The sequence below is a fragment of the Tenrec ecaudatus genome, chromosome 3 (assembly GCF_050624435.1).
Source record: "Tenrec ecaudatus isolate mTenEca1 chromosome 3, mTenEca1.hap1, whole genome shotgun sequence".
NCBI classification, from domain to species: Eukaryota; Metazoa; Chordata; class Mammalia; order Afrosoricida; family Tenrecidae; genus Tenrec; species Tenrec ecaudatus.
The window spans coordinates 91,610,201-91,623,590 of record NC_134532.1 but is presented as its reverse complement, the minus strand read 5'-3'; the positions used below and the strand labels follow the sequence as shown (position 1 = coordinate 91,623,590).

The following is a 13,390-nucleotide window of genomic DNA, read 5'->3' as shown; positions in this document are numbered from 1 at the left end:
GCAAACAAATCTGCCAATGAGCATTTTAAAAAATGATAAATGTGCTAATCTGCTTTGAAATTTTGGAGAGTACTAATACAGTAGCAATTTGGACCATCAAAGTTGTAGAGAAAAGGAAAATTCAGAAAAGTTAGCCTTTCATTTTGTGTTATTCCAAAAAGTGTTCTTGTGTCTTTTTAGCAAAAATACACATGATTTTATTATTTGATTACATTTAGAAACCAAATGGTTTGTCACAATAAATTTACCTATTTACTTGGTATAAACTACTAAGGTTTTAAAATAAAACCTTACACTCCTATAAAAATTTACACTCCTACCAGTAGTGTAAGAAAATTGTCTTTGCTTCTTGACCAGCTAACACCTCATATTTGGCAGCATATCCTTCTTCTGTATGTAGGGACACGATGAGTTACAAAGAACTGGGAGGCACCCAATCCTAACAGTTGGAAAAACAAAGATTAATTTGCAGAGTTTTACAGTATTACCCAGAACATCAACTCTCTAGTAAGGACAAAATATGGTCATGAAGGTGGAGATCATGTAGTATTTAATATTATTAAAGCAGGTTTTGAGAAAACATTTTTATTATTTTATAACTCTTGTTAACTTTATATTATAACTTTGGAATTAACTTCTGTAATGAATACGCTTGCTTACAAGTCATGATTTGTAATACTAAAGCAAGAACAATTTATTAAAATATGTTTTCTTTTGTAGACACAGCACAAACTCATTTTTAGAAAACCTGAAGTTGCTTTCAAGGAATCTTGGCAGTGTTTGGTTTGAAAATATGAAATAAGTGACAGCTTTTATCTGAAGTGCTCAACACCTTTTATTCAGTTATACTACTTACATCTAAACAGTACAAAATGTTAAAGTTTAAAAGAATGTACATTTTAAGATACTATTTTAAAATATATAGTGCTGTTAATCATACTAAGTATATCTGCATACATGAATTTTAGTATAGAATTCTAGTATAAGTAATATTCACTCATACTTACTTTTGTCAATAGAAAAATATTCAAATAACTTCACAAATAACAAACTTTCATAAAAAATGGAGCAATTTTCCAAATCGACCACTTGAAATAATTCTAGTGCTACTATGTAGAGGAAATATCCCTTATTTTTCAGTTTTTTTCCCAGGCATAGAAAATTATACACTGTGTATACAAGAAGAATATTCCAAAGAAAACTTAAAGAAGTAAGTCGTCTTCTTAGTCAACAATACATTTAACTAAACCTTCCATTTCCTTTGTTTATAAATTCCTCATTTCTTCCTATTAAAATTCAATGTAGTTTGCTTGTTCTACTCTTCTGGAGGAAAGATCTTAAGTATATCAGAGAAGCAATAATATGGAACTAAATTGCCATTTACTACTACTCTATATTTTCTGTTAAAGATATATATCTTACTAAATATAACAAACTGGGAAAGGAAGAATTATGAGAGAGCTTTAAAAAGTTCATGGAAGGGGGAGGCAGGAAGAAGTTGATACTAAGGGCTCAATTAGAAAGAAAATGTTTTGTAAAGAATGATGGCAACATATATACAAATGTGCTTGACACAGTCAATGTATGTATGGATTGTGAAAAAAAACGTGTAAGAGCCCCCAATAAAATGAGTTTTAAAAAAATTCATGGAAAATTTCCAATCCCTTTTAATTGCATTCTCCCATGAATTTTCTGAACCCCGTCACATTTCATTTTTCTCAAAATCTCCATATCTACTCTAAATTTTATGTTTATATTTTGTTTTAAATGATTTTTATTGTAAAGTGTAAAACTTTGAATTTTATTCATTAGAGATTATAAGGTATTGTTTTAAATTAAATTACATTTTGCTTTGTTTTAAAATTAAGCAAACTATTATCCAAGCAGGCCAATATGTTCGTAAAGTGCATATGATTAATTTGGTTAAAAATAATGATTACAATTAGTTTTTGTAACATTGGATGTCCTTTAAAAATCTTTCCTAATTAATTACTTGCTTTTCACAAATACCTGACAACTAAGAAGAGGAAAGAAACCAAAATACCTATAATCATCATTTTTTATATAAGAAAAGCCCCAGGAAGCTTAAATAAGCCCCCTTATGTTATTTGGAAATACTTCTACAGTCCCCGTAATTTGTTTCTGTTACTGTTGATCATGAGAGTAATATGGATGCATCCAAATCTGTGTCTGGAGGAAAAGAAAGGGGAAAAATAGAAAAAAAATGTAGGAAAAAATATAAAGATTAATTTAAAAGGGGATTTTAAAAGATAATAAAAGTTCGTTCTCCTTGTAAAAATAAAATAAATAAATTGTAATTAAAAAGAAAACTCAAGTAAAACCATGTATGTGTGTGGTCACAGAGATTATACAGTTAGAGATGGTCCACTTCACTGAATTATTAAATACACTATTTTAAAATTCTAGGACATTTCTTCTGTGCATTAACATCAACATATTTTCTAAGTAAGCAATTATTATGAATGGAACAGGCATAGTAAATAAGTATTGTTTTAACATTTAAAGTGGAACGTTTAAACAGAGCTTTTTTATGTCCAATTTAACATAAAATGGCATCGTAAGTAAATTTTACATCAAATAAGAGCACAGCAAAATAATGTTCATAAAGTGGAAAGCGTGCTATATCAATCTTTTATCATTCCTCCACTGTTTTCTATGTAGTTCCAAAGTGATGCTTAGAAATTCACTTGTATTAGCTGCAGATGATTTATACATTGAGGCATTCTGCTTTTGCGTGTACATTGATGTGTACATAAATATCTAAGTGACTTCAAACTCTCACATCTCATCTTCTTAGTGCCTTGTTACTGAAGAGGGGTACAGAATTTACACACAAAACCTAGGGACACTTCCTCTCTGACCATCTCTTTCCTTGATTTTTCTTCCATTTTCAGGAAGATACAATTGTACCACATTCATTCCTTCCTGGACTAAAAATATAACATATTTTTCAGATCAACACTTTGCCCAAGACAAACTACAGCAGCCACTCTCCGTCAACAGCTTCAAAAACTTAGAACTCATTTCATGTCAATCTTTTCTGCCAAGTTTCAGCTCATTCTTCCCTGAAGCTTGTTCACTTTCCAGAGCTATTAGTGGGTTGCTTGTTGGTTTTTTTGTTCCTATTTGTGAAGAATTTATTGTTATCTTTACAAGGATCAGTTTAGAGATAATTATTCTGCCATACTGAAAGTTTAATACTTAAAATATGAAATAATTCTTCTAGTAACAATGTTGAATGCAACCTTCCTATTCAATCAATATATTAAATAATATACTTTTGGGTGCAATCGACATAGATGATATGACCAAAAACGAGTGTCTTGATGTTTACAAATGCAGGCAATCCATACATAATGCTTTAAAATTATTTTTTTAATTATTTTTTATAAGCAACAAAATTGTTCACTCATACAATTTAACTTCTTATGTTTAAGGAGCTTTCAAAAGTTCATGGAAAAGTGTATTAAGAGATAGTGAGCAATTTCTATGAAGTTTTAAAGTCTTCTAATATTACATTAACTAAAACATAGGTTAAGAACATAAACTATTAATATTTTTGAAGACTTGGTCTAAATACAAACAAAACACGAAAACCAAATGTTAAGGATCATTTTACATTTAATACAGTTTTTAACAAATATATTTCATTTCACCAAATAACATTATGATAAATGGAGAAAAGTGTGAAATTTGCAAGGATTTTGTGTTGCCTGGATCCACAATCAATGCTCACGGATGCAACAATCAAGGGTTGAAAAGATATGTTATCTTAGGTAAATCTATGGCACAAGATTTCTTTCGTGTTGAAAAGGAAAGATGCTACTTTGAGGACTAAGGTGTTCCTGATTCAAGCAATGGTGTTTTCAATTGCCTCGTGCATGTGAAAGCACAAGCGGCCATCTAGCCCAGAAGCAACCGAGCCCACACGGAAGCAGCACACCAACATAGGTGACCATGAAGGACAGAGGAGACCAGGTCTCCAACAACAAAGGTGGGGTGGTGGTGAGAATCACATCACCATGAAAGAGGGGGAGTACATGATGGGGACCCAATGCCCACCTGTAGAGAGCTGAACACCCCTTCCAGAGGGGTAGTGAGGAGGAGATGGGCCACACAGGGTTCAGTGTAACAACAATGAAACTCAAAACTTTCCTCTAGTTCCTGAACGCTTCCTCCCCTCCCAATCATCATGACCCCAATCCTACCTTGCCTTGCGGACCTGGTTGTACCAGAGGATGTACAGCGGTGCAATGGGGATCTGGAGGCACAGGGAATCTAGGACAGACGAACCCTTCAACACCAGCGGTGGGAGAGGCGACACCAGGAGGGAAGGGCATGTAGAAAGGGAGAACCGATCTCGGAGATCTATGTGTAACCTCCTCTCTGGGAGATTGTCAAGGGGGAGGCGGGTGAGGGGAGACGCCGGGGAGTGTAAGATAAGATATAATAATTATTTATAAACTATCAAGGGACCAGGGGTGGGATCGGGGAGGGAGGGGGATGGGGGAAAAAAAAGGGAAACCGAGCTGATTCCAGGAACCCAAGTGGAAGGTGAATTATGAGAGTGATGAGTGCAACGAATGTATAAGGGTGCTTTGCTCATTTGATGTATGCACAGATTGTGATAAGAGCCTTATGAGCCCCAATAAAAAGATTTTTAAAAAAAAGAAAGAAAGAAAATGATTAGGGCAAAGAATGTACGGATGTGCTTTATACAATTGATGTATGTATATGTATATGTATGGATTGTGATAAGAGTTGTATGAGCCCCTAATAAAATGTAAAAAAATAAAATAAATAAAATTAAATTAAAAAAAAAGAAAGTATTAAATTAAATAAATAAGGCCAAAGAATAGTTGATGCATTTCTATTGTGGTGCTGAAGAAGAATATAGAAAGTACAATGGACTGCTAAAAGGACAGACTGATCTGTCCTGGAAGAAATATGAGATAGTTAAACTTTATTGTGCCAACCTGGCTGATAAACACATATGGGTTTAATTGAAGGGTGGAGAGATAAATGGCTCATTGAGTCTCTCCTTTCTAATTTTCAAGTCTCTTGCTTTCTGATGGTCAAAACAGGGTTCAGCTGCCTTAGTCTGTTCCCTGCTTCAGCTGGCAAGGCTCACTTCCTGCAAGACATCCATGAGGAGAAGCCACATGGACCTACCCCAATGCAGCCCTGGGTGCTGGAGCAGCCATGTGGAGACCCCTGCCAGTGCTGAGATGGTTATAATTTCACTGATTTGGCTTTCCTCCTGCAGTTGGCATCATTGTGTGTGTTTTGTGAGATAGAGGAGGACTTTATGGATTGCTGTCAGACATATAGGCTAATGTTGGACTTGTGGACTTGGGCAGCACTGAGTTGGGATGTTTTCTTGATGTGCACTTAACCTTTATATAAAACTCTCTATATAAAACTCTCTCTTGTACATATGAGTTTCTGTGGATTTGTTTCCCTAGTTTACCTAGACTAACACAAAGTATGACCAGAGTTCTTCTTAGAGGTAAGGATGGCAAGAGTTTGTCTGACATACTTTGGACATGTTGTCAGGAGAGAGCAGTCCCTGGAGAAGGACTTCAGGTTTGGTATAATAAAAGAGCAGGGAAACTGAGGAAAGCCCTCAAGGAGATGGATTGACACAAAGGCTTCAGCAATTGGCTGAAGCATGTGAACAATTGTGAGAATGGTGCAGGTCTGATTAGTGTTTTGTTTGTTGTGTATAAGGTCACTGTGGGTCTGAATAGACTGGATGGCACCTAACAACATTTTATTCCTTATCATATTGTTAACATGAATATAGACAGATATTATATAGGAAAATAGATAGGTTGTAAGTATGTAGGTAATCCTATCCATTCTAATTCATTTTAGTCGTCTCATCTCTTTGAATTCCATTAAAAGCTCAAATAGTTTTCATATAAATTTTAATATTCATTGTGTATACTGCCTGGCAATCCAGGGAATTGTCATCTGACCCACAGACCTGGATTTCTTCACCTGTGCATCTGTGACTGACCTGCTGACTTTGGGTTCATTCACCTGTGAAGCAGCAATCCCGCTGATCTTGAGTTTATCAGTCCCCAAAGTTACTGAAGTAATGGGAAGCCTATAGCCTAACATTTGACTCATGGACTTGTAACCTGCCAGAATTTGGACTAACTGCTTCTACAACTGTGTGATACATATTCATGATACAAGTTTCTCTCTCTTGCCATCTCTCTCTAGCCAACATATACTTATCCATGAACAATTAATGGTCAACAGTTCCACAACCAGCCTCTTCCCAGTTTTCTATCATCTCTTCCCACGGATGTTGTCCATTTGATTCTTGTGTATGCCATCTGGAGAAGGCCACACACACAGTCTCTTTTCATGTTGCTGAAGAAAGGGTATTTGCAGTAAAGTCATTGATCTTGCAAAATTTGATCATGAAATCTCTAGCTCCGTTTCTATGGTCAAGGCCATATTTTCCTACTACTGTTCTTTCCTCTTTGTTTCCAACTTTTCTGTTCCAACTGCCAATCATTATCAATCATCTTGATTGCTTATTTGATCAATTTCAGGCTGAAGATATTGCTAACATTCTTCACTTTTTTTAATCACTAGCTTTAGTGGTTGGTAAGTTTGAGTAATAGTTGTATTAACTGTACTTCTTTATAGGCCTAAATATATTATTCTATCACAGATTGCATTGCACTTCAAGATTGATCTTGAAATGTCCTTTCTGACAATGAATGTAGCACCATTCCTCTTGATTGTGTCATTTCTGGAATAACAAACCACCTGATCATCTGATTCAAAATGGACAGTGTCGGTCCATTTCAGCTCAGTAATGTCTATTTTCTTGATCTTTATATGGTACATTTCACTTTGATGACTTCCATTATTTCTAGGCTCATATTTTGTATGTTCCATGTTCTTATTAATAGATATTTGCAGTTGTTTCTTCAAATTTTGAGTCAAACACCATGCGCAAATGAAAATCCAAGACTTTCATCCCTGTCATTGTGTTTAACTCTACTTTGAAAAGACTGCTCTTTCTCAGTCATATTTGAATGCCTTCACCCTGACGGACTCACTCTCCAACACAATATCTGGACAATGTCCTCCTGATATTCATAAAGTTTTCACTATATCTGTCACTATACAATGCTCTTCATAAAATTTTCAGTGACTAATCCTTCAGCAATGGACACCCTATTTTTTGTAATGTGTTCTTAGCCTGGAAGCTGTTATGAAAATGGTTTACCTTGAATGAGCCTGCCAGTATTGAAATGAGCCTGCCAGTATTCACATAGGTTTCAGCATCACAGTAACATGTACACACCACAATAAAAAGCGAAAGACTGTTAGTTGTCCAGTTGAGATAAAAAGTAAGAAATAGTAGAAACTGCATCTACTCAAGTGTTGAATATAACGATCATCTTTAAACATCTAAGTACCTATTCTTTGTTGTGAATTTTGCAGCATATGAGATGCTTACACCACCATTGGATCCACATAATTTCTGCCCTCTGGACTGTGATTTTCCTGCATTTGCCATTATTTCAGGTGTTCCATGAGTCTGAAGAGAGCTTAATAGATTGGTGTCAGACATATGGGCTAATATCTGACATATGAAATTGATCTGGGCTGAGTTGGGATGGTTTCTCAATATTCAATTGCTATTGTATATAAGCCTTTTTCTTAAAAAATATGAGTCTCTATAAATTTGTTTCTCTACTCAAACCAGACTAACACATTATGGTACCTTGGGAGTGCAGTACTAGAGCAAAAGTCATAAAGGTGGAGAGTGGGTGTTTGCTCCACCTCTGCCTCAGGTAGTTCTTCGATATGGCCATGCAGTTCACTGGCTTGGTTTCTGGAAAGAATGTGGGATTTTAAAGTTTTGATTCTTTTCTTTGGTTGTTGTCTTTGGCTATTCCTGTTTGAAATTATTAAAATGAATGTGATATATATATATATATATGTTTGAAATTATTAAAATGAATGTGATATATATATATGGACAAAATTTCCCCTTGAATTTCTCAGAGCTGCTTAGGGAAAATGGCGAATGGAATGTCAAAATGACTGACAGAAAGCCTGGCTCTGACTTGATGCTGTCAGAAGCCTAATCCCATATTTTATATCAACAGAATAGGTTAGATATGGATTTACATAAGCAAAAAAAAAGATTGGATTCCACTGTTATTTAAATTTTTATTTTAATCATTTTATTGGGGGCTCATAAAACTGTTATCACAATCCATACATCCTTCCATTGTGTCACACACATTTGTACATTTGTTGCCATCATCATTTTCAAAACATTTTCTTTCTACTTGAACTCTTGGTATCAGCTTCTGATTTTACTCCCCTTCCCCATCCCACTCTCCCTCCTTCATGAACCCTTGATAATTTAAAAATATGGAACCCTTCAAAAATTTGCGTGTCATCCTTGTTTAGGGGCCATGATACTCTTCTCTGTATCGTTCCAATTTTAGTATAACTGCTGCTAAAGCAAGCACAAATTTGACTGTTTTTAATATCTGATTCTACTTTGTTTGCGCTGATTTCTTCTGCTTATCATTGTTGACATAAGGATTTATAGACATGATTATTGGGAAGTATGAAAATACAGAATTTGTAAGCCTACTTTCCTTGAGCCAGTAACATTTGATCTTTAAATGGGTTTAGGACATGCTTGCGAAGAAGGCTCTGAAAGATAAGTCCCGCCCATTTTTTTGGCGTACTCAGGATATTTGCAATCCAAGAGTCCTGCCTAGGAAATTGTTGACAGATTGAAGAAAAAAGGAACTTTTTGAATTTTGAACTAGTGGTTTTTATCAGAGCTGAAAAAAATGTGGAATCATGAAGAAAACTCCTCTTTAGGAATGAAGACTAAAGGGAGCCTGTCTGTGGCATCTTGATATGCTTGCTAGGTGACCACCTGGATCCACTTGTTGAGTGGAAGTGGGAGAAATGCAGCAATGAAGAGATGGGTTGAGTCTGGCCACTGACACCTGTGGACTTGGTTTACAGGAAGTAGAGGAGAAATGAGAGTGGGCTCACTACCTTGAAGTTCATGACTTAGCATAAGGGGGCTAGGGTTGTTGAGAGTTTGTGATGGGGCCATGGTCTAAAGGTCAGGTGACCAATGAGCACCCTCGTGCGGCTAAGTGAGGCAGCCCACACTGAGTTGACCAGAACCTGACCAGATGAAGAGATTTTTCTTGTCCACATTGCTTGTCCTGGTTTGACTTGGTTCATGGATGCAGATTTCACCAAGGTTCCAACTGGAATGCAGATTCTTCACACCAAATTATTATGATTGTCTCCTCAGAACACTGGTTGTATGTAAGTGGGCAGTTTAGAAATTGATACCCAAAATAGAGAGCATAAGGGCGCATGGAGTTGTTGGCTTACACTTTCATAGGTAGGGAAATATAATCATAGGATCATAGGATTAAGATTTAGGTGTTATTTAACTGCAATTGTTAGGAATAGGGTATTTTTCTTTTGTTCACTTATAGAATATGTTTAAATGAGGATGGTACATATTGAATTGTATGCATTTTAGTTTATCTTGTTAGGTACAGGCATGATTTTATTATTATTTTATTAAAAATTATATATGACTAAAGAGTCATGTGAAAGTGTCAAATTGACAAGGGGCGGTGTGTGGTAGCTACATAATCTTTTGTCAATTTGAGTATTAGGAGTGAAGCAGTGGAGTTTAGCCTGTTAATCAGTTCATAGCCTGGTGACCTCATTCGGAGTTGCTAAAGAGATAAACAGCTCTCTGGGGGCAGGCGACAGGCTCACTCCCTGTGAGTCATTTCTCATGAGAAGCCACATGTAACGACCCTGGTGCAGCCAGAGCCCTGGAAGCTGGAGGAGCCACGTGGAGAGTCCTTCCAGTGCTGGTATGGATTACACCCTTGGAAACGTTATGGAGCAATTTTACTCTGTATCATAGGGACCCTATGATTTTGAGTTGACTTGATGGCAATGAGAAAGTGGGTGGTGAAACTATGTCAATTTTGACTTTACATATTTTAATATTATATTATAATATAATGTATAATTATAATATAATGTAAATTATATGTATAAGTATTATTATATTGTGTGTATGTGTTATTCTATATGTCAAAGTAGTATGTACATGTTTAAATTTACTTATCAAAAATATGTCCCATTTTGAAATGTATGCATTTTTACTTAACTTACTAGTTTTTGTTTTAGTATGAACATAGCCTATGTCTATAATTTATTTGCTATATTTATTCTGTTTATTTTTTATTGTTCTGTGAGAAACTTTTATGGTATAACAATTTTAACCAATGAACTTTAAGTGATCATATTTATTTTATTTTTTAACATTCAAAGATCTTCTGTAAGATATGAAATAAGTTCCCTTAAAGTTATGAAATCATAACAGTCACTGCACACACAAAGAGTTGTATTTAAAAATAAGGACTAGCTTATTCACCGACCTTACTGATTTGGATGGTGCCTTGGGTTATTCATTGGGCTAACCATAGCTCAAGACCCACAGCTCAAGACCAACAGAGCTCCTTGGGAGAAAGATGAGGTTTTCTACTTCTGTAAATGTATTCTATCTGTGAAACTCAGGCAGCAGTTCTACTCTGCCCTGAAGGGTCACTAGGAGACAAAATCAGCTTGATGGAAATGAGTTTGGTCTTGATCCTGAGTTGATCCTGACTCATAAGATCCTCTAGGACAGAGAAGAACTGCTCTGCAGGATTTCAGGGAGTTTAGTTTTCTTAGAGAAGTAGACAACCTCATCTTTCTCCCGAGAAATGGTTGTTAGGTTCAAACTTGGATTCTCTATTAGTAGCCAGTGCTTAACCTACTGCACTATGTAAATGTAGAAAGAATGTGCAAACTAAATATTTCTCATTTGCTAGCCATCATAATATTAGTTGCTATATGAGGGCAACTTCAAAAAGTTCAAGTAAAATGGAATTTAAAGATTATAGAATTTTCCCATAAACTTGAAGTCACCTTGTACTAGTATTAACTGGGGCCCTAGTCCTGAATAGATAGAATGTTAACAATTTGATAAGGAACAAGATATTAGAAAATATTGGTATCACACCATAAAATGCTAGTCAAATACAAGGAGAAACAGGTGGTTTATACTGGAGAAGAGGAGAGAGCAACTTGCTCACCTAATAAATGGCAGTAACATCCTCTGTAGTGATGCAAATTAGGCAAAGTGATGTCATGTGTCTCCTAATGAGGATGTCATGAGAAAAGCATTTTAATTTTTTTTATATTTCTAACTATCATGAAGAAGCATTAGATCAGTGGTTCTCAACCTTTCTAATGTGGTGACACTAATACAGTTCCTCATGTTGTGGTGACCTCAACCCTGAAATTATTTTTGTTGCCACTTCATAAGTGTAATTTTGCTACTGTTTTGAATTGTCTGGCCCTTGTGAAAGGGTCTTTCAATCCCCAAAGGGGTTGTGACCCACAAGTTGAGAACCACTGCATTAGATACATACAATTTTAGGTTGTGAGATAGAAAGGGAAAACCATATTCTTTAAGAATTTTATAATTGGTAGGGACAGGATAGATTGAGAGATTAACCCAATAAAACTGATATTGTCTGACAGTAAGTGTAACATGTATACCTAGATAAAATCCTAAGCAAAGAAGGAAAAAAACTTGTTGGGATGGTTGGTGAAACTTGAATGTGATCATTAGCTTAAATGATAGTGTTATATAAATGTGGATTTCATGGTTTGGAGAATTAAATGAAGGATTTGCAGACTGTAGGAAAGAGAAAAACAGGAAAATCGTTCAATAAAATTATAATTGGAAGATCTGGAGAAGAGATACCTGGGAATTCCTTTGTATTGTCTGGAAAACTATCTGTAAATATGAAATTAGTATTTAAATAGATTTAAACAGCAGTAAAATTAAAACATTCCTTGGTGCTGTGAAACTTAATTATTGATCCACATAGTTTGCAAATAGGATAATTCTTTAGACTTAGTTTCAAAGCAATACACTTGGAAAGGAGGCAATTTCTTGCCACATGTCTAATGCTCTTCAGAATTTGGCTCTAGAACACAATGATAAGTTGGAAAACCTACTTGCATTTAAGGATAAGTCAGGTCATCTCTCTCCCTAGATGTAACTCAACAGAATGATGCTTATTGAAGCTCGGTAGCTGAGTTCATTTGTTTATCAAATATTGGCTGACTGGTGCCTGACCTCTTGGAAGTAACTGAGTCTCCCTGGCTGACTGGATGGTTGAATTTCTGCTCTCTTTTCCTTCCATCCACCCATCCGCCCCAATCCTGCTGCTCCTTTGGCTGGTTGGCTGCCTTCCCTAAGGCTACTGAAGCACTGCCAAAAGATTAAGAGTACTTGTAATGGTAATAAAATTGAGTCAGTAGAGGCAGAATCCTCAGATAAAAGCAACACAAAAAAACTCAGTAAAAAATTATTCCTGTGCTGTGAAATGTGTAACTGTATTAAAACAAGTTGACCATGCTCTACTTGACTTAAAGGAGCAGAACCGTGGTATAATTTCACATATTCATCTGTTTGGGACATTAGTTTTATTAATTTACACCTTGTAATAAATTAACGAAATATATAAAGTGTAGACTAAAGAAGTAGTTAAAGATTTAAGATGTAGTAAATACACTAATGTCTATAATTTTAACAGAACATTTGTGAGAATGAAGCCGAATCAGGCAGTGTTATATAAAGTTATATAAAGTGTCCCTATGAGTCAGGACTAGCTTGAGGGCGCCCAATAACAATAATGTTATCTGCTTTAGATAGCCTTTATCCAGGGAGGAACAAAGAAGAGTGGCCTGCTTCATCCAACTCTAAAGGCGATCTCTTCTTTCACGTACACCGAGCTGCACCACCACCCATGCAATATCATGGAGTTGATTCCAACCCGCGGTAATCTAGTGTGACAAAGAAAATTGTCTCTCCGGTCTCCCATACTTCAAATCTTTCCAGAAGCAGACAACTACATCTTTGCTCTGAGGAGCTCCTGGTGCTCTCGAGCTCCTGCATTTCTGTTGGTGTAGTGGTCAATGCACCGTGCAAACAGGACACCTGTGCACCACGCCACACAACTTGGCAAACTGAACACTCTTGAATGGATATATTTAAGATTCGTTTCACCTACAAATCAGACCCAATCTAGGCAAAATTATGTTTCCAACTGAATAAAAAATAAATTACTAATATGACATATTTCACACATATCATGAGTAAATCATTATTTTAATCAAATCATTTGGTTTTGCGGGATCCTACAAATACTGTGATTTTCAGGCTATTAGTATAGATAGAATACAAACACTATGTCTATTAATT

General features: G+C 35.7%; 1 non-coding gene across 1 annotated transcript; it reads right to left on the bottom strand.

Annotated features, from left to right (window-relative positions):
• Window positions 1-8,430: 8,430 nt before the first annotated feature.
• On the bottom strand, window positions 8,431-8,533 carry LOC142443996 (U6 spliceosomal RNA). Its single transcript, XR_012783693.1, has one exon. It is a non-coding gene; the product is annotated as a U6 spliceosomal RNA (small nuclear RNA).
• Between the last annotated feature and the right edge of the window lie 4,857 nt (window positions 8,534-13,390).